Genomic DNA, 22,769 nt, shown 5'->3' on the forward strand with positions numbered 1-22,769 from the left:
CTGAGAACAGGTACCATGTACAAAATTCCAGAGCATGGACCCATGAAACTTGGGGCGTAAGTGACCTCTAGCCACCCTCCCTGGAATGCATTCACTTGGCTCTCTACATGGCCCCTCCCCTTGATGACATCAGCACTTCTGGCCGGCTGGAGAGCCCCAAGACTTGTTAACCTGAGCATTTCTGGCTCTCCACGTGGCCCCTTCCCTCCCATGACGTCAGCACTTCCAACTGGTCCCCGGTCGCCAAGCCCTTATCCACCTGAGCATTTCAGGCTCTTCATGGGGCCATTCCCCTTGGATGACATCAGCACTTTCGGGAAGCCCCAGGGCTCCAAGTATTTGAACACCTGAACATTGCTGGCTATCCACGTGGCCCTTTCCCTTCAATGATGTCAGCATTTCCTGCTGGTCTCCGGACCCCAAGCACTGAGCACCTGAGCAATTCTTGCTGTCCAGCTTTCCAAACTCCACTGATGATATGACCACTAAAAGCTGGTCACAGGGACCCAACCTTTGTTCACGTGAGCGTTTTCGGCTGTTAACCCCCCTTGTTCGTCTGAACAATGACCCACAATGCGGTCTACTGAGCTCCTAAGAAGCGGGGTGACTTTCCAATTTCTGGAAGTTAGCTTAAGGGCCTCACACCCACAGCCCCAGCTCAACTTCTGCTCACAGACTTACACTTCTCAGCTCGGTAGGGTTACAGGCAGGTGCTGGCAGCACTCCTTTAAATCTCCCTGGGCGTCGGTGAGACCAGGGACCCCGCATGATCCACAACATGTGGACACCTTACACTGGACTGACCTGGGACTCTTACAGTGCTGCCTGAGGTTTTGAAATGTGGGAAAAGGCAGTGTTGAGACCCTGAAAAGCCTTTCAGTACTGTGCGTAAAGGCCTGCCCCTCCAGGCTCACTTACAGTTTCCCGAGCCCTAAGTCCCAGTTTTTTGCTTAATTCATGGTGCAGGCCCTTCCCTGAGAACAGGTACCATGTCCAAAATTCCAGAGCATGGACCCATGAAAGTTGGGGCTTATGTGACCTCTAGGGACCCTCACTGGAATGCATTCACTTGGCTCTCTACATGGCCCCTCCACTTGATGACGTAAGCACTTCTGGCCGGCAGGAGAGCCCAAAGCACTTGTTAACCTGAGCATTTCTGGGTCTCCACGTGGCCCCTTCCCTCCAATGAAGTCAGCACTTCCAGCTGGTCCCTGGTCGCCAAGCCCTTATCCACCTGAGCATTTCAGTCTCTTCATGGGGCCACTCCCCTTGGATGACATCAGCACTTCCGGGAAGCCCCAGGGCCCCAAGTATTTGAACACCTGAACATTGCTGGCTATCCACATTGCCCTTTCCCTTCAATGACATCAGCAGTTCCTTCGGATATCCGGACCCCAAGCACTGAGCCACCTGAGCAATTCTGGCTTTCCAGCTTTACAAACTCCACTGAAGATATGACCACTAAAACCTGGTAAAAGGGCCCCAACCTTTGTACACGTGAGCATATTGGGCCATTAACCCCCCTTGTTCGCCTGACCAATGACCCACAAGGCTGTCTACTGAGCTTCTAAGAAGCGGGGTGACTTCCCAATTTCTGGAAGTTAGCTTAAGGGCCTAACACCCACAGCCCCAGCTCAATTTCTGCTCACAGACTTACTGTTCCCACCTAAGTTGGGTTACAGGCAGGCGCTGGCAGCGCTCCTTTAAATCTCCCTGGTCGTCCCTGAGGCCAGGGACCCCGCATGGTCCCCAACATGCGGGAACCTCACATGAACTTACCTGGGACTCTAACAGTCCTGCCTGAGGTTTTGAAATCTGGGAAAAGGCAGTGTTGAGACCCTGGAAAGCCTTTCAGTACTGGGCGTAAAGGCCTGCCCCTCCAGGCTCACTTACAGTTTCCCGGGCCCTATTCCCAGTTTTTTGCTTAATTCATGGGGCACGCCCTTCCCTGAGAACAGGTACCATGTCCAAAATTCCAGAGCATGGACCCATGAAAGTTGGAGCTTATGTGACCTCTAGAGACCCTCAATGGAATGCATTCACTTGGCTCTCTACATGGCCCCTCCCCTTGATGACGTCAGCACTTCTGGCTGGCTGGAGAGCCCCAAGCACTTGTCCACCTGAGCATTTCAGGCTCTCCACGTGGCCCCTTCCCTCCCATGAAGTCAGCACTTCCAAATGGTCCCCGGTAGCCAAGCACTTATCCACCTGAGCATTTCAAGCTCTTCATGGGGCCACTCCCCTTGGATGACATGAGCACTTCCGGGAAGCCCCAGGGCCCCAAGAATTTGAACACCTGAACATTGCTGGCTATCCACGTGGCCCTTTCCCTTCAATGACATCAGCATTTCTTGCTGGTCTCCGGACCCCAAGCACTGAGCCATCTGAGCAATTCTTGCTGTCCAGCTTTCCAAACTCAACTGATGATATGACCACTAAAAGCTGGTCACAGGGACCCAACCTTTGTTCACGTGAGCATTTTCGGCCGTTAACCCCCTTGTTCGCATGACCAATGACCCACAAGGCTGTCTACTGAGCTCCTAAGAAACGGGGTGACTTTCCAATTTCTGGAAGTTAGCTTCAGGGCCTCACACCCACAACCACAGCTCAACTTCTGCTTACAGACTTACTCTTCCCAGCTAAGTAGGATTACAGGCAGGCGGTTGCCAGCGCTCCTTTAAAACCTCCCTGGGCTTCAATGAGTCCAGAGACCCCGCATGGTCCCCAGCATGCGGGCACCTCACACTGGACTGACCGTTGACTCTGACAGTCCTGCCTGAGGTTTTGAAATCTGGGAAAAGGCAGTGTTGAGACCCTGGAAAGCCGTTCAGTACTGGGCGTAAAGGCCTGCCCCTCCAGGCTCACTTACAGTTTCCCGGGAGCCCTAAGTCCCAATTTTTTGCTTAATTCCCGGGGAACGCTCTTCCGTGAGAACAGGTACCATGTCCAAAATACCAGAGCATGCACCCATGGAAGTTGGGGCTTTTGAGACGTCTAGCGACCCTCCCTGGAATGCATTCACTTGGCTCTCTACATGGCCCCTCCCCTTTATGACGTCAGCACTTCTGGCTGGCTGGAGAGCCCCAAGCACTTGTCAACCTGAGCATTTCTGGCTCTACACGTGGCCCTTTCCCTCCAATGACGTCAGCACTTCCTGATGGTCCCTGGTCGCCAAGCCCTTATCCACCTGAGCATTTCAGGCTCTTCATGTGGCCCCTCCCCCTCGATGATGTCAGCACTTCCGGCAAGCCCCAGGGCCCCAAGTATTTGTACACCTGAACATGTCTGGCTATCCACGTGGCCCTTTCCCTTCAATGACGTCAGCATTTCCTGCTGGTCTTCGGACCCCAAGCACTGAGCCACTTGAGCACTTCTGGCTGTCCAGGTTTCCAAACTCCACTGATGATATGACCACTAAAAGCTTGTCACAGGGCCCCAACCTTTGTTCAGGTGAGCGTATTCGGACACTAACTCCCCTTGTTCGCCTGACCAATGACCCACAAGGCTGTCTACTGAGCTCCTAAGAAGCGGGGTGACTTCCCAGTTTCTGGAAGTTAGCTTAAGGGCCTAATACCCACAGCTCCAGCTCAACTTCGGCTCACAGACTTACTCTTCCAAGCTAAGTAGGGTTACAGGCAGGCGACTGCCAGCGCTCCTTTAAAACCTCACTGGGTGTCGATAATGCCAGGGACCCCGCATGGTCCCCAACGTGCGGGCACCTCACACTGGACTGACCTGGGACTCTGACAGTCTTGCCTGAGGTTTTGAAATCTGAAAAAAGGCAGTGATGCGACCCTGGAAAGCCTTTCAGTATTGGCCATAAGTCCTGCCCCTCCAGGCACACTTACAGTTTCCCGAGCCCTAAGTCCCACTTTTTTGCTTAATTCATGGGGAACGGCCTTCCTTGAGAACAGGTACCATGTCCAAAATTCCAGAGCATGGACCCATGAAAGTTGGGACTTATGTGACCTCTAGCGCCCCTCCCTGGAATGCATTCACCTGGCTCTCTACATAGCCCCTCCCCTTGATGACGTCAGGACTTCTGGCCAGCTGGAGAGCTCCAAGCATTTGTCCACCTAAGCATTTCTGGCTTTCCACGTGGCCCATTCCCTCAAATGATATCAGCACTTCCTGCTGGTCCCCGGTCACCAAGCCCTTATCCACGTGAGTATTTCTGTCTCTTAATGTGGCCACTCCCCTCGATGACGTCAGCACTTCATTCCAGCCCCAGGCCCCAAGCACTTGAACACCTGAGAATTTCTGGCTATCCATGTGGCCCTTTCCCTTCAATGACGTCAGCACTTCCTGCTGGTCCCTGGTTGCCAAGCCCTTATCCACCTGAGCATTTCGGTCTCTTCATGTGGCCACTCCCACTCGATGATGTCAGCACTTCCGGCCATACCAGGACCCCAAGCTTTGAACACCAGAACATATCTGGCTATACACGTGGCCCTTTCCGTTCTATGACATCAGCATTTCCTGCTGGTCTCCGGACCCCAAGCACTGAGCCACATGTGCAGTTCTGGCTATCGAGCTTTCCAAACTCTACTGATGATATGACCACTAAAAGCTGGTCACAGGGCCCAAACCTTTATTCACGTGAGCGTTTTCGGCCGATAGCCCCCCTTGTTCACCTGACCAATGACCCACAAGGTTGTCTACTGAGCTCCTAAGAAGCGAGGACTTCCCAATCTCTGGAAGTTAGCTTAAGGGCCTAACACCCACAGCCCCGCTCAACTTCTGCTCACAGACTTACTCTTCCCAGCAAGGTAGGATTACAGGCAGGCGGCTGCCAGCGCTCCTTTAAAACCTCCCTGGGCATCGTTGAGGCCAGGGACCCCGCATGGTACCCAACATGCGTGCACCTCACACTGGACTAACCTGGGACTCTGACAGTCCTGCATGAGGTTTTGAAATCAGGGAAAAAGCAGTGTTGAGAGCCTGAAAAGCCTTTATGTACTGGGCGTAAAGGCCTGCCCCTCCAGGCTCACTTACAGTTTCCCGAGCACTAAGTCGCACTTTTTTGCTTAATTCATGGGGAATGCCCTTCCTTGAGAACAGGTACCATGTCCAAAATTTCAGAGCATGGACCCATGGAAGTTGGGACTTATGTGACCTCTAGCGCCCCTCCCTGGAATGCATTTGCCTGGCTCTCTACATGGACCCTCCCCTTGATGACGTCAGCACTTCTGGCTTGCCTGAGAGCCCCAAACACTTGTCCACCTGACCATTTCTGTCTCTCCACGTGGCCCCTTTTCTCCAACGACGTCCGCACTTCCTGCTGATCCCCGGTCCCCAAGCCCTTATCCACCTGAGCATTTCGGGCTCTTCATGTGGCCACTCCCCTCGATGATGTCAGCACTTCCGGCAAGCCCCAGGCCCCAAGCACTTGAACACCTGAGCATTTCTGGCTATCCACGTGGCCCTTTCCCTTCAATGACGTCAGCATTTCCTGCTGGTCTCCGGACCCCAAGCACTGATCCACCTGAGCACTTCTGGCTGTCCTGCTTACCATACTCCACTGATGATATGACCACTAAAAGCTGGTCACAGGGCCCCAACCTTTGTTCACCTGAGCGTTTTCGGCCGTTAATCCCCCTTTTTCGCCTGACCAATGACCCACAAGGCTGTCTACTGAGCTTCTCAGAAGCGGGGTGACTTCCCAATTTCTGGAAGTTAGCTTCAGGGCCTCACACCCACAACCCCAGCTAAAGTTCTGCTTACAGACTTACTCTTCCCAGCTAAGGAGGGTTACAGGCAGGCAGTTGCCAGCGCTCCTTTAAATCTCCCTGGGAGTCGATGAGGCCAGGGACCCCGCATGGTCCGCAATATGTGGCAACCTTACAGTAAACTGACCTGGGACTCTGACAGTCCTGCCTGAGGTTTTGAAATCTTGGAAAAAGCAGTGTTGAGTCTCTGAAAATCCATTCAGTACTGGGCATATAGGCCTGCCCCTCCAGGCTCACTTACAGTTTCCCGAGCACTAAGTCCCAGTTTTTTGCTTAATTCATGCTGAACGCCCTTCCCTGAGAACAGGTATCATGTCCAAAATTCCAGAGCATGGACCCATGGAAGTTGGGGGTTATGTCACCCTGGAATGCATTCACTTGGCTCTCTACATGGACCCTCCCTTGATGAAGTCAGCACTTCTGGCAGGCTGGAGAGCCCCAAGCACTTGTCAACCTGAGCATTTCTGGCTCTACACGTGGCCCTTTCCCTCCAATGACGTCAGCACTTCCTGATGGTCCCTGGTCGCCAAGCCCTTATCCACCTGAGCATTTCGGGCTCTTCATGTGGCCACTCACCCTCGATGATGTCAGCACTTCCGGAAAGCCCCAGGGCCGCAAGTATTTGTACACCTGAACATGTCTGGCTATCCACGTGGCCCTTTCCCTTCAATGACGTCAGCATTTCCTGCTGGTCTCCGGACCCCAAGCACTGAGGCACCTGAGCACTTCTGTCTGTCCAGGTTTCCAAACTCCACTGATGATATGACCACTAAAAGCTTGTCACAGGGCCCCAACCTTTGTTCAGGTGAGTGTATTCGGACACTAACTCCCCTTGTTCGCCTGACCAATGACCCACAATGCTGTCTACTGAGCTCCTAAGAAGCGGGGTGACTTCCCAGTTTCTGGAAGTTAGCTTAAGGGCCTAATACCCACAGCCCCAGCTCAACTGCGGCTCACAGACTTACTCTTCCAAGCTAAGTAGGGTTACAGGTAGGCGACTGCCAGCGCTCCTTTAAAACCTCACTGGGTGTCGATGATGCCAGGGACCCCGCAAGGTCCCCAACGTGCGGGCACCTGACACTGAACTGACCTGGGACTCTGACAGTCTAGCCTGAGGTTTTGAAATCTGAAAAAAGGCAGTGATGTGACCCTGGAAAGCCTTTCAGTATTGGCCATAAAGGCCTGCCCCTCCAGGCTCACTTACAGATTCCCGAGCCCTAAGTCCCACTTTTTTACTTAATTCATGGGGAACGGCCTTCCTTGAGAACAGGTACCATGTCCAAAATTCCAGAGCATGGACCCATGGAAGTTGGGACTTATGTGACCTCTAGCGCCCCTCCCTGGAATGCATTCACCTGGCTCTCTTCATAGTCCCTCCCCTTTATGACGTCAGTACTTCTGGCTGGCAGGAGAGCTCCAAGCACTTGTCCACCTAAGCATTTCTGGCTTTCCACGTGGCCCCTTCCCTCCAATGACATCAGCACTTCCTGCTGGTCCCCGGTCACCAAGCCCTTATCCACTTGAGTATTTCTGGCTCTTAATGTGGCCACTCCCCCTCGATGACGTCAGCACTTCCGTCCAGCCCCAGGCCCCAAGCACTTGAACACCTGAGAATTTCTCGCTATCCACGTGGCCCTTTCCCTCCAATGACGTCAGCACTTCCTGCAGGTCCCTGGTCGCCAAGCCCTTATCCACCTGAGCATTTCGGGCCCTTCATGTGGCCACTCCCCCTCGATGATGTCAGCACTTCCGGCCAGCCCCAGGCCCCAAGCACTTGAACATCTGACCATTTCTGGCTATCCATGTGGCCCTTTCCCTTCAATGACATCAGCACTTCCTGCTGGTCCCTGGTTGCCAAGCCCTTATACACCTGAGCATTTCGGTCTCTTCATGTGGCCACTCCCACTCGATGACGTCAGCACTTCCGGCCAGCCCCAGGCCCCAAGCACTTGACTACCTGAGCATTTCTGGCTATCCACGTGGCCCTTTCCCTTCAATGACGTCAGCATTTCCTATTGGTCTCCGGACCCCAAGCACTGATCCACCTGAGCACTTCTGGATGTCCCGCTTTCTAAACTCCACTGATGATATGACCACTAAAAGCTGGTCACAGGGCCCCAACTTTTGTTCACGTGAGCATTTTCGCCATTAATACCCCTTGTTCGCCTGACCCATGACCCACAAGGCTGTCTACTGAGCAACTAAAAGCGGGGTGACTTCCCAATCTCTGGAAGTTCGCTTTATGCAACTAACACCCACGGCCCCAGCTCAACTTCTGCTCACAGACTTACTCTTCCCAGCTGGATAAGGTTACAGGAAAGCGGTTGCCAGCGCTCCTTTAAAACCTCCCTGGCGTCTATGAGACCAGGGACCCCGCATGATCCACAACATGCAGGCACCTTACACTGGACTGACCTGGGACTCTGACTGTGCTGCCTGACGTTTAAAAACTGGGAAAAGGCAGTGTTGAGACCCTGAAAAGCCTTTCAGTACTGGGCGTAAAGGCCTGCCCCTCCAGGCTCACTTACAGTTTCCCGAGCCCTAAGTGCCAGTTTTTTGCTTAATTCATGGGTAACGCCCTTCCCTGAGAACAGGTACCATGTCCAAAATTCCAGAGCATGGACCCATGGAAGCTGGGCTTTTGTGACCTCTAGCGACCCTCCCTGGAATGCATTCACCTGGCTCTCCACATGGCCCCTCCCCTTGATGACGTCAGCACTTCTGGCGAGCCTGAGAGTCCCAAGCACTTGTCCACCTGAACATTTCTGGCTCTCCACGTGGCCACTTTTCTCCAATGACATCAGCACTTCCTGCTGTTCCCCAGTTCCCAAGCCTTTATCCAACTGAGCATTTCGGGCTCTTCATGTGGCCCCTCCCTCTCGATGACGTCAGCACTTCCGCCAGCCCCAGGGACCCAAGCACTTGAACACCTGAGCATTTCTGGCTATCCACGTGGCCCTTTCCCTTCAATGACGTCAGCATTTCCTGCTGGTCTCCGGACCCCAAGTACTGATCCACCTGAGCACTTCTGGCTGTCCAGCTTTCCAAACTCCACTGATGATATGACCACTAAAAGCTGTTTACAGGGCCCCAACCTTTGTTCACGTGAGCGTTTTTGGGTGTTAAGGCACCTTGTTCGCCTGACAAATGACCCACAAGGCTGTCTACTGAGCTCGTAAGAAGCGGGGTTACTTCCCAATTTCTGAAAGTTAGATTTTGGGCCTAACACCCACAGACCCAGCTCAACTTCTGCTCACAGGCTTACTCTTCCCAGCTAAATAGGGTTACAGGCAGGCGTCTGCCAGCGCTCCGTTAAAACCTCCCTGGTCGTTGATGAGGCCAGGGACCCCGCATCATCCCCAACATGCGGGCACCTTACACTGAACTGACCTGGGACTCTGACAGTCCTGCCTGAGGTTTTGAAATCTGGGAAAAGGCAGTGTTGAGACCATGGAAAGCCTTTCAGTACTGGGCGTAAAGGCCTGCACCTCCAGGCTCACTTACAGTTTCCCGATCCCTAAGTCCCATTTTTTGCTTAATTAATGGGGAACGCCCTTCCCTGAGAACAGGTACCATGTCCAAAATTCCAGATCATGGACCCATGGAAGTTGGGGCTTTTGTGACCTCTAGCGAACCTCCCTGTAATGCATTCACAAGGCTCTCTACTTGGCCTTTTCCCTTGATGACGTCAACACTTCTGGCCGGCCTGAGAGCCCCAAGCACTTGTCCACCTGAGCATTTCTCTTTCTCCACGTGGCCCCTTTTCTATAATGAAATCAGCACTTCCTGCTGGTCCCCGGTCCCCAAGCCCTTATCCACCTGAGCATTTCGGGCTCTTCATGTGGCCACTCCCCTCGATGATGTCAGCACTTCCGGCAAGCCCCAGGCCCCAAGCACTTGAACACCTGAGCATTTCTGGCTATCCACGTGGCCCTTTCCCTTCAATGACGTCAGCATTTCCTGCTGGTCTCCGGACCCCAAGCACTGATCCACCTGAGCACTTCTGGCTGTCCAGTTTTCCAAACTCCACTGATGATATGAACACTAAAAGCTGGTCACAGGGCCCCAACCTTTATTCACGTGAGCGTTTTCGGCCCTTAAGCCCCTTGTTCACCTGACCAATGACGCACAAGGCTTTCTACTGAGCTCCTAAGAAGCAGAGTGACTTCCCGATCTCTGGAAGTTCGCTTAAGGTCAAAACACCCACAGCCCCAGCTCAACTTCTGCTCAAAGATTTACTCTTCCCAACGGGGTAGGGTTACAGGCAGGCAGCTGCCAGCACTCCTTTAAAACCTCCCTGGGCTTAGATGAGGCCAGGGATGCCGCATGATCCCCAACATGCGGGCACCTCACACTGGACTGACCTGGGACTCTGAAAGTACTGCCTGAGTATATGAAATCTGGGAAAAGGCAGTGTTCAGACCCTGAAAAGCCTTTAAGTACTGGGCGTAAATGCCTGCCCCTCCAGGCTCACTTACAGTTCTCGAGCCCTAATTCCCACTTTTTTGTTTAATAATGGGGAACTCCCTTTCCAGAGAACAGGTACCATGTTCAAAATTCCAGAGCATGGACCCATGGAAGTTGGGATGTTTGTGACCTCTAGCGAACCTCCCAGGAATGCATTCACCTGACTCTCTACATCGCCCCTCCCCTTGATGACGTCAGCACTTCTGGCAGGCAGGAGAGCCCCAAGCACTTGTCCTCCTGAGCATTTCTGGCTCTCCACGTGGCCCCTTTTCTCCAATGACGTCAGCACTTCCTGCTGGTTTCCGGTCCCCGGACCCCAAGCCCTTATCCACCTGAGCATTTTGGGCTCTTCATGTGGCCACTCCCCTCGATGACGTCAGCACTTCCAGCCAGCCCCAGGCCCCAAGCACTTGACCACCTGAGCATTTCTGGCTATCCACGTGGCCCTTTCTCTTCAATGACGTCAGCATTTCCTATTGGTCTCCGAACCCCAAGCACTGATCCACCTGAACACTTCTGGATGTCCAGCTTTCGCAACTCCACTGATGATATGACCACTAAAAGCTGGTCACAGGGCCCCAACCTTTGTTCACGTGAGCGTTTTTGGCTGTTAAAGCACCTTGTTCGCCTGACCAATGACCCACAAGGCTGTCTACTGAGCTCCTAAGAAGCGGGGTTACTTCCCAAATTCTGGAAGTTACATTAAGGGCCTAACACCCACAGCCCCAGCTCAACTTCTGCTCACAGGCTTACTCTTCCCAGCTAAGTAGAGTTACAGGCAGGCGGCTGCCAGCGCTTTGTTAAAACCTCCCTGGGCGTCGATGAGGCGAGGGACCCCGCATGGTCCGCAATATGCGGCAACCTTACAGTGAACTGACCTGGGACTCTGACAGTCCTGCCTGAGGTTTTGAAATCTTGGAAAAAGCAGTGTTGAGTCTCTGAAAATCCATTCAGTACTGGGCATATAGGCCTGCCCCTCCAGGCTCACTTACAGTTTCCCGAGCCCTAAGTCCCAGTTTTTTGCTTAATTCATGCTGAACGCCCTTCCCTGAGAACAGGTACCATGTCCAAAATTCCAGAGCATTGACCCATGGAAGATGGGGGTTATGTCACCTCTAGGGACCCTCCCTGGAATGCATTCACTTGGCTCTCTACATGGACCCTCCCTTGATGAAGTCAGCACTTCTGGCAGGCTGGAGAGCCCCAAGCACTTGTCAACCTGAGCATTTCTGGCTCTACACGTGGCCCTTTACCTCCAATGACGTCAGCACTTCCTGATGGTCCATGGTCGCCAAGCCCTTATCCACCTGAGCATTTCGGGCTCTTCATGTGGCCACTCCCCCTCGATGATGTCAGCACTTCCGGAAAGCCCCAGGGCCCCAAGTATTTGTACACCTGAACATGTCTGGCTATCCATGTGGCCCTTTCCCTTCAATGACGTCAGCATTTCCTACTGGTCTCCGGACCCCAAGCACTGAGGCACCTGAGCACTTCTGGCTGTCCAGGTTTCCAAACTCCACTGATGATATGACCACTAAAAGCTTGTCACAGGGCCCCAACCTTTGTTCAGGTGAGCGTATTCGGACACTAACTCCCCTTGTTCGCCTGACCAATGACCCACAAGGCTGTCTACTGAGCTCCTAAGAAGCAGGGTGACTTCCCAGTTTCTGGAAGTTAGCTTAAGGGCCTAATACCCACAGCCCCAGCTCAACTGCGGCTCACAGACTTACTCTTCCAAGCTAAGTAGGGTTACAGGCAGGCGACTGCCAGCGCTCCTTTAAAACCTCACTGGGTGTTGATGATGCCTGGGACCCTGCAAGGTCCCCAACCTGCGGGCAATTGACACTGAACTGACCTGGGACTCTGACAGTCTTGCCTGAGGTTTTGAAATCTGAAAAAAGGCAGTGATGTGACCCTGGAAAGCCTTTCAGTATTGGCCATAAAGGCCTGCCCTCCAGGCTCACTTACAGTTTCCCGAGCCCTAAGTCCCACTTTTTTACTTAATTCATGGGGAACGGCCTTCCTTAAGAACAGGTACCATGTCCAAAATTCCAGAGCATGGACCCATGGAAGTTGGGACGTTTGTGACCTCTAGCGACCCTCCCTGGAATGCATTCAACTGACTCTCTACATCGCCCCTCCCCTTGATGACATCAGCAATTCTGGCCGGCAGGAGTGCCCCAAGCACTTGTCCTCCTGAGCATTTCTGGCTCTCCACGTGGCCCCTTTTCTCCAATGACGTCAGCACTTCCTGCTGGTCCCCGGTTGCCAAGCCCTTATCCACATGAGCATTTTGGGCTCTTCATGTGGCCACTCCCCACGATGACGTCAGCACTTCCGGCCAGCCCCAGGCCCCAAGCACTTGACCACCTGAGAATTTCTGGCTATCCACGTGGCCCTTTCCCTTCAATGACGTCAGCATTTCCTATTGGTCTCCGGACCCCAAGCACTGATCCACCTGAGCACTTCTGGATGTCCAGCTTTCCATATTCCACTGATGATATGACCACTAAAAGCTGGTCACAGGGCCCCAACATTGGTTCACGTGAGCATTTTCGCCATTAATACCCCTTGTTCGCCTGAACAATGACCCACAAGGCTGTCTACTGAGCTCCTAAAAGCGGGGTGACTTCCCAATCTCTGGAAGTTCGCTTTATGCGAATAACACCCACAGCCCCAGCTCAACTTCTGCTCACAGACTTACTCTTCCCAGCTGGATAAGGTTACAGGCAAGCGGTTGCCAGCGCTCCTTTAAAACCTCCCTGGGCTTCTATGACACCAGGGACCCCGCATGATCCACAACATGCGGGCACCTTACACTGGACTGACCTGGGACTCTGACAGTGCTGCCTGAGGTTTTGAAATCTGGGAAAAGGCAGTGTTAAGACCCTGAAAAGCCTTTCAGTACTGGGCGTAAAGGCCTGCCCCTCCAGGCTCACTTACAGTTTCCCGAGCCCTAATTCCTAGTTTTTTGTTTAATAATGGGGAACGCCCTTCCCAGAGAACAGGTACCATGTCCAAAATTCCAGAGCATGGACCCATGGAAGTTGGGATGTTTGTGACCTCTAGCGACCCTCCCTGGAATGCATTCACCTGGCTCTCTACATGGCCCCTCCCCTTGATGACGTCAGCAATTCTGGCCAGCCTGAGAGCCCCAAGCACTTGTCCACCTGAGCATTTCTCTCTCTCCACGTGGCCCCTTTTCTCCAATTACATCAGATTTTCCTGCTGGTCCCCGGTTGCCAAGCCCTTATCCACCTGAGAATTTCGGGCTCTTCATGTGGCCACTCCCCCTCGATGACATCAGCACTTCTGCCAGCCCCAGGGACCCAAGCACTTGAACACCTGAGCATTTCTCGCTATCCACGTGGCCCTTTCCCTTCAATGACATCAGCATTTCCTGCTGGTCTCCGGACCCCAAGCACTGATCCACCTGAGCTCTTCTGGCTGCCCAGCTTTCCAAACTCCACTGATGATATGACCACTAAAAGCTCGTCACAGGGTCCCAACCTTTGTTCACGTGAGCGTTTTCGTCCGTTAACGCACCTTGTTAGCCTGACCAATGACCCACAAGGCTGTCTACTGAGCTCGTAAGAAACAGGGTTACTTCCCAATTTCTGGAAGTTAGATTAAGGGCCTAACACCCACAGACCCAGCTCAACTTCTGCTCACAGACTTACTTTTCCCAACGGGGTAGGGTTACAGGCAGGAGGCTGCCAGCGCTCCTTTAAAACCTCCCTGGGCATAGATGAGGCCAGGGACCACGCATGGTCCCCAACATGCGGGCACCTCACACAGGACTGACCTGGGACTCTGATAGTCCTGCCTGAGGTTTTGAAATCTGGGAAAAGAAGTGTTGAGACCCTGAAAATCCATTCAGTACTGGGCATATAGGCCTACCCCTCCAGGCTCACGTACATTTTCCCGAGCCATAAGTCCCAGTTATTTGCTTAATTCATGGGGCACGCCCTACCCTGAGTACAGGTACCATGTCCAAAATTCCAGAGCATGGACCCATGTAAGTTGGGGCTTATGTGACCTCTAGCGACCCTCCCGGGAATGATTCACGTGGCTCTCTACATGGACCCTCCCCTTGATGACATCAGCACTTCTGGCCGGCCAGAGAGCCCCAAGCACTTGGCCACGTGAGCATTTCTGGCTTTCCACGTGGCCCCTTCCCTCCAATGACATCAGCATTTCCTGTTGGTCCCCGGTCCCAAAGCCCTTATCCACCTGAGCATTTCGGGCTCTTCTTGTGGCCACTCCCCCTCAATGACGTCAGCACTTCCGGCCAGCCCCAGGCCCCAAGCACTTGAACAACTGAGCATTTCGGCTAGCCAGGTGGCCCTTTCCCTTCAATGACGTCAGCATTTCCTGCTGGTCTCGGGACCCCAAGCACTGATCCACCTGAGCACTTCTGGCTGTCCAGCTTTCCAAACTCCACTGATGATATGATCAGTAAAAGCTGGTCACTGGGCCGCAACCTTTGTTCACGTGAGCGTTTTCCGCAGTTAAACCCCCTTGTACACATGACCAATGACCCACAAGTCTGTCTAATGATCTCCTAAGAGGCGGGGTGACTTCCCAATCTCTGGAAGTTAGCTTAAGGGCCTAACACCCACAGCCCCTGCTCAACTTCTGCTCACAGACTTTCTCTTCCCAGCTCGGTAGGGTTACAGGCAGGCGGCTGCCAGTGCTCCTTTAAAACCTCCCTGGGCGTTGATGAGGCCAGGGACCCTGCATGGTACCTCACATGCGGGCACCTCACACTGGACTGACCTGGGACTCTGACAGCCCTGCCTGAGATTTTGAAATCTGGGAAAAGGCAGTGTTGAGACCCTGAAAAGCCTTTCAGTACTGGGCATAAAGGCCTGTGCCTCCAGGCTCACTTACAGTTTCCCGAGAACTAAGTCCCAGTTTTTTGCTTAATTCATGGGGCACGCCCTTCCCTGATAACAGGTACGATGTCCAAAATTCCAGAGCATGGACCCATGGAAGGTGGGGCTTATGTGACCTCTAGCGACCCTCCCTGGAATGCATTCACCTGGCTCTCTACATGGAACCTCCCCTTGATGACGTCAGCACTTCTGGCTGGCCTGAGAGCCCCAAACACTTGTCCACCTGAGCATTTCTGTCTGTCCACGTGGCCCATTATTTCCAATGATGTCAGCACTTCATGCTGGTCCCTGGTCCCCAAGCCCTTATTGACCTGAGCATTTCTAGCTCTTCATGTGGCCACTTCCCCTCGATGACGTCAGCACTTCCAGCCAGCACCAGGCCCCAAGCACTTGAACACCTGAGCATTTCTGGCTATCCACGTGGCCCTTTCCCTTCAATGACGTCAGCATTTCCTGCTGGTCTCCCGACCCCAAGCACTGATCCACCTGAGCACATCTGGCTGTCCAGGTTTCCAAACTCCACTGATGATATGACCACTAAAAGCTGGTCACAGGGCCCCAACCTTTGTTCACGTGAGCATTTTCGGCCATTAAACACCATTGTTCACATGACCAATGACCCACAAGGCTGTCTACTGAGTTCCTAAGAAGCGGGGTGACTTCCCAATATCTGGAAGTTAGCTTAAGGGCCTAACACCCACAGCCCCTGCTCAACTTCTGCTCACAGACTTTCTCTTCCCAGCTCGGTAAGGTTACAGGCAGGCGGCTGCCAGTGCTCCCTTAAAACCTCCCTGGGCGTCGATGAGGCCAGGGACACCGCATGGTCTGCAACATGCCGGAACCTCACACTGAACTGACCTGGGACTCTGACAGTCCTGACTGAGGTTTTCAAATCTGGGAAAAGGCAGTGTTGATACCCTGAAAAGGCTTTCAGTACTGGGCGTAAAGGCCTGCGTCTCCAGGCTCACTTACAGTTTCCCGAGCCCTAAGTCCCAGTTTTTTGCTTAATTCATTGGGCACTTCCTTCCCTGATAACAGGTACCATGTCCAAAATTCCAGAGCATGGACCCATGGAGTTGGAAGGTTTGTGACCTCTAGCGACCCTCCCTGGAATGCATTCACCTGGCTCTCTACATGGACCCTCCCCTTGATGACGTCAGCACTTCTGGCCAGCCTGAGAGCCCCAAACACTTGTCCACCTGAGCATTTCTGTCTCTCCACGTGGCCCATTTTTTCCAATGACGTCAGCACTTCCTGCTGGTCCCTGGACCCCAAGCCCTTATTTACCTGAGCATTTCGGGCTCTTCATTTGGCTACTCCCCCTCGATGACGTCAGCACTTCTGGCCAGCCCCAGGCCCCAAGCACTTGAACACCTGTGCATTTCTGGCTATCCACGTGGCCCTTTCCCTTCAATGACGTCAGCATTTCCTGCTGGTCTCCGGACCCCAAGCACTGATCCACCTGAGTACTTCTGGCTGTCCAGGTTTCCAAACTCCACTGATGATATGACCACTAAAAGCTGGTCACTGGGCCCCAACCTTTGTTCACCTGAGCGTTTTCGACCGTTAACCCCCCTTGTTCGCCTGAACAATGACCCACAATGCTGTCTACTGAGCTCCTAAGAAGTGGGGTAACTTCCCAATCTCTGGAAGTTCGCTTAAGGGCCTAACACCCACAGCCCCAGCTCAACTTCTGCTCACAGACTTACTCTTCCCTGCTCCGTAGGGTTACAGGTAGACGGCTGCCAGCACTCCTTTAAAACCTCCCTGGGCGTCGATGAGGACAAGGTCCTGGCATGTTCCGCAACATGGGGGCACCTCACACTGAACAGACCTGGGACTCTGACAGTCCTGCCTGAGGTTTTGAAATCTGGGAAAAGGTAGTGTTGAGACCCTGAAAAGCCTTACAGTACTGGGCGTAAAGGCTTGCTCCTCCAGGCTCACTTACAGTTTCCCGAGCTCTAAGTCCCAGTTTTTTGCTTAATTCATGGGGAACGCCCTTCCCTGAGAACAGGTACCATGTCCAAAATTCCAGAGCATGGACCCATGGAAGTTGGGACTTTTGTGACAGCTAGCGACCCTCCCTGGAATGCATTCACCTGGCTCTCTACATGGCCCCTCCCCTTGATGACGTCAGCACTTCTGGCCAGACAGAGAGCCCCAAGCACTTGAACACCTGAGCATTTATGGCATTCCACGTGGCCCCTTACCTCAATGACGTCAGCACTTCCTGTTGTTCCCCGGGCCCCAAGTCCTTATCCACCTGAGCATTTCGGGCTCTTCATGTGGATGCACCCCCTCGATGACGTCAGCGTCAGCTCTTCCGGCAAGCCCAGGGCCCCAAGCATTTGAACACCTGAACATTACTGGCTATCCACGTGGCCCTTTCCCTTCAATGACGTCAGCGTTTCCTTCTGGTCTCTGACCCCAAGCACTGAGCCACCTGAGCACTTCTGGCTGTCCAGCTTTTCAAACTCCACTGATGGTATGACCACTAAAATCTGGTCACAGGGCACCAACCTTTGTTCACCTGAGCGTTTTAGGCCGTTAACCCCCCTCGTTAGCCTGACCAATGACCCACAAGGCTGTCTACTGAGCTCCTAAGGAGCTGGGTGACTTCCCAATTTCTGGAAGTTAGCATAAAGGCCTAACCCCCACCGCCCCAGCTCAACTTCTGCTCACAGACTTACTCTTCGCAGCTCGGAAGGGTTACAGGAAGGCGGCTGCCAGCGCTCCTTTAAAACCTCCCTGGGCGTCGATGAGGCCAGGGATCCCGCATGGTACCTAACATGCGGGCACCTCACACTGGACTGACCTGGGACTTGACAGTCCTGACTGAGATTTTGAAATCTGTGAAAAGGCAGTGTTGAGACCCTGAAAAACCTTTCAGTACTGGGCGTAAAGGTCTGCGCCTCCAGGCTCACTTACAGTTTCCCGAGCCCTAATCCCAGTTTTTTGCTTAATTCATTGGGCACGCCCTTCCCTGAGAACAGGTACCATGTCCAAAATTCCAGAGCATGGACAAATGGACGTTGGGACGTTTGTGAACTCTAGCGACTCTCCCTGTAATGCATTCACATGGCTCTCTACTTGGCCCCTTCCCTTGATGACATCAGCACTTCTGACCAGACAGATTGCCCCAAGCACTTGTCCACCTGAGCATTTCGGGCTCTTCATGTGGCCACTACCCCTCGATGACGTTAGCACTTCCGGCCAGCCCCAGGCCCCAAGCACTTGAACACCTGAGCATTTCTGGCTATCCACGTGGACCTGAGCACTTCTGGCTGTCCAGCTTTCCAAACCCCACTGGTGATATGACCACTAAAAGCTGGTCACAGGGCCCCAACCTTTGTTCACGTGAGCGTTTTCGGCCATTAAACCCCATTGTTCATATGACCAATGACCCTCAAGGCTGTCTAATGAGCTCCTAAAAAGCGGGGTGACTTCCCAATCTCTGGAAGTTAGCTTAAGGGCCTAACACCCACAGCCCCAGCTCAACTTCTGCTCACAGACTTACTCTGTCCAGCTAAGTAGGGTTACAGGCAGGCGGATGCCAGCGCTCCTTTGAAACCTCCCTGGGCATAGGTGAGGCCAGAGACCCCGCATGGTCCCCAACATGCGGGCACCTCACACAGGACTGACCTGGGACTCTGATAGTCCTGCCTGAGGTTTTGAAATCTGGGAAAAAGCAGTGTTAAGACCCTGAAAATCCATTCAGTACTGGGCATAAAGGCCTGCCCCTCCAGGCTCAATTACATTTTCCCGAGCCCTAAGTCCCAGTTATGCGCTTCATTCATGGGGCACGCCCTTCCCTGAGTACAGGTACCATGTCCAAAATTCCAGCGCAGGGACCCATGGAAGTTGGGGCTTATGTGACCTCTAGCGACCCTCCCTGGAATGCATTCACCTGGCTCTCTACATGGACCCGCCCCTTGATGACATCAGCACTTCTGGCCGGCCTGAGAGCCCCAAGCACTTGGCCACGTGAGCATTTCTGGCTCTCCAAGTGGCCCCTTTTCTCCAATGACGTCAGCACTTCCTCCTGGTCCCCGGACCTAAGCCCTTATCCACCTGAGCATTTCGGGCTCTTCATGTGGTCACTCCCCCTAGATGACGTTAGCACTTCTGGCCAGCCCCAGGCCCCAAGCACTTGAACACCTGAGCATTTCTGGCTATCCACGTGGCCCTTTCCCTTCAATGACGTCAGCATTTCCTGCTGGTCTCCCGACCACAAGCACTGATCCACCTCAGCACTTGTGGCTGTCCAGGTTTCCAAACTCCACTGATGATATGACCACTAAAAGCTGGTCACAGGGCCCCAACTTTTGTTCACGTGAGCGTTTTCGGCCGTTAAACACCCTTGTTCACACGGCCAATGACCCACAAGGCTGTCTAATGAGCTCCTAAGAAGCGGGGTGACTTCCCAATATCTGGAAGTTAGCTTAAGGGCCTAACACCCACAGCCCCTGCTCAACTTCTGCTCACAGACTTTCTCTTCCCAGCTCCGTAGGGTTACAGAAATGCGGCTGCCAGTGCTCCTTTAAAACCTCCCTGGGCGTTGATGAGGCCAGGGACCCCGCATGGTCCCTAACATGCGCGCACCTCACACTGGACTGACCTGGGACTCTGAGAGTCCTGACTGAGGTTTTGAAATCTGGGAAAAGGCAGTGTTGAGACCCTGAAAAGCCTTTCAGTACTGGGCATAAAGGTCTGCGCCACCAGACTCACTTACAGTTTCTCGAGCCCTAAGTCCCAGTTTTTTGCTTAATTCATTGGGCACGCCCTTCCCTGAGAACAGGTACCATGTCCAAAATTCCAGAGCATGAACCATGGAAGTTGGGACGTTTGTGACCTCTAGCGACCCTCCCTGTAATGCATTCACATGGCTCTCTACTTGGCCCCTTCCCTTGATGACGTCAGCACTTCTGGCCAGACAGATTGGCCCAAGCAGTTTTCCACCTGAGCATTTCTGGCTTTCCACGTGGCCCCTTCCCTCCAATGACGACAGGATTTCCTGTTGGTCCCCGGTCACCAAGCCCTTATCCACCTGAGCATTTCGGGCTCTTCATGTGGCCACTCCCCCACAATGACGTCAGCACTTCCGGCCAGCCACAGGCCCCAAGCACTTGAACAACTGAGCATTTCGGCTAGCCACGTGGCCCTTTCCCTTAAATGACGTCAGCATTTCCTGCTGGTCTCCAGACACCAAGCACTGATCCACCTGAGCACTTCTGACTGTCCAGCTTTCCAAACTCCACTGATGATATGACCACTAAAAGCTGGACACTGGGCCCCAACCTTTGTTCACGTGAGCATTTTCGGCCGTTAAACCCCCTTGTTCACATGACCAATGACCCACAAGGCTGTCTAATGTGCTCCTAAAAAGCGGGGTGACTTCCCAATCTCTGGAAGTTAGCTTAAGGGCCTAACACCCACAGCCCCAGCTCAACTTCTGCTCACAGACTTACTCTTCGCAGCTCGGAAGGGTTACAGGCAGGAGGCTGCCAGCGCTCTGTTAAAACCTCCCTGGCGTCGATGAGGCCACGGACCCCGAATGGTCCGCAACATGCGGGCTCGTCACACTGAACTGACCTGAGACTCTAACAGTCCTGCCTGAGGTTTTGAAATATGGGAAAAGGCAGTGTTGCGACCCTAGAAAGCCTTTCAGTACTGGGCGTAAAGGTCTGTGCCTCCAGGCTCACTTACAGTTTCCCGAGAACTAAGTCCCAGTTTTTTGCTTAATTCATGGGGCACGCCCTTCCCTGATAACAGGTACGATGTCCAAAATTCCAGAGCATGGACCCATGGAAGGTGGGGCTTATGTGACCTCTAGCGACCCTCCCTGGAATGCATTCACCTGGCTCTCTACATGGAACCTCCCCTTGATGACGTCAGCACTTCTGGCCGGCCTGAGAGCCCCAAACACTTGTCCACCTGAGCATTTCTGTCTGTCCACGTGGCCCATTATTTCCAATGATGTCAGCACTTCATGCTGGTCCCTGGTCCCCAAGCCCTTATTGACCTGAGCATTTCTAGCTCTTCATGTGGCCACTTCCCCTCGATGACGTCAGCACTTCCAGCCAGCACCAGGCCCCAAGCACTTGAACACCTGAGCATTTCTGGCTATCCACGTTGCCCTTTCCCTTCAATGACGTCAGCATTTCCTATTGGTCTCCGGACCCCAAGCACTGATCCACCTGAGCACTTCTGGCTGTCCAGCTTTCCAAACTCCACTGATGATATGACCACTAAAAGCTGATCACAGGGCCACAACGTTTGTTCACGTGAGCGTTTGCTACCATTAACCCCCCTTGTTCGCCTGACCAATGACCCTCAAGGCTGTGTACTGAGCTCCTAAGAAGCGGGGTGACTTCCCAATCTCTGGAAGTTCGCTTAAGGGCCTACCACCCACAGCCCCAGCTCAAATTCTGCTCACAGACTTACTCTTCTTACCTGGGTAGGGTTAAAGGCAGGCGGTTTCCAGCGCTCCTTTAAAACCTCCCTGGGTATCGATGAGGCCAGGGACCCTGCATGGTCCCCAACATTCGGGTACATCACACTGGACTGACCTGGGACTCTGACAGTCCTGCCTGAGGTTTTGAAATCTGGGAAAAGGCAGTGTTGAGACCCTGGAAAGCCTGTAAGTACTGGGCGTAAAGGCCTGCCCGTCCAGGCTCACTTACAGTTCCCAAGCCCTAATTCCCAGTTTTTTACTTAATAATGGGGAACGCCCTTCCCTGAGAACAGGTACCATGTCCAAAATTCCAGAGCATGGACCCTTGGAAGTTGGGGCGTTTGTGTCCTTTAGCGACCCTCCCTGGAATGCATTCACCTGGCTCTATAAATGGACCCTCCCCTTGATGACATCAGCACTTCTGACCCGCCTGAGAGCCCCAAGCAGTTGTCCACCTGAGCATTTCTGGCTCTCCACGTGGCCCCTTCCCGCAAATGACGTCAACACTTCCTGCTGGTGTAAGGCCGTGAAGACCCCCGGTGGGCCCTTTGGCAGAGCGACGACCCCAAATCAAACGCCGAACTCGAGTCTCGATGCAAAAGCAAGAGGTTTCTTTATTCAAGCGCAGTGCAGGGACTCACAGGCAACAACTCTAACAAGAGACTGCTGACTGGAGCCCTGAACCAGGGTTGGTTACAGGCTTTTAAAGGCAAAAAACCACACGCAGGTGGGGGGCAAGATAGAATGTTGACTTATTCTCACGGGAATGGTATGTTTTATCTCAACAGAAAACTTTGTGAAAATAGGAACTTTAACAGAAACCAGAAGCTAGGACGTTTACTGATAAGCGCTGAGGGGGAGGTCAGCATGCTCTTTTCTGGGAACAGAGCTGTGCCTGCTTTATCTTAACTATTCCTGCCTCCCAGAACAGCCTCCGAGGCGCCTGCTCTGAGAGTGCACTCTTTCATTCCCCCCTTTTCTTTTTGGGGAGTTCCAATCCTGGGACTACAGACCCTCACTTTGGGAAAGCGGTTGGTATCTCTGTTGGAGTACCATTTCCTGGACTGCACTTATTCTATCCCGGATAAAAGCTACCAATCTGTTAAGGATGTAGGGGCCAACAGTCAGGAGTATCAAAAGAATTACTAGGGGCCCCATTAGGGTGGAAATCAGGGTGGTGAGCCAGGGGGAACGATTATACCAGCCTTCAAACCATCCCTG

The sequence above is a fragment of the Plecotus auritus genome (genome assembly GCF_963455305.1).
Source record: "Plecotus auritus genome assembly, chromosome: 2".
Classification (NCBI taxonomy): domain Eukaryota; kingdom Metazoa; phylum Chordata; class Mammalia; order Chiroptera; family Vespertilionidae; genus Plecotus; species Plecotus auritus.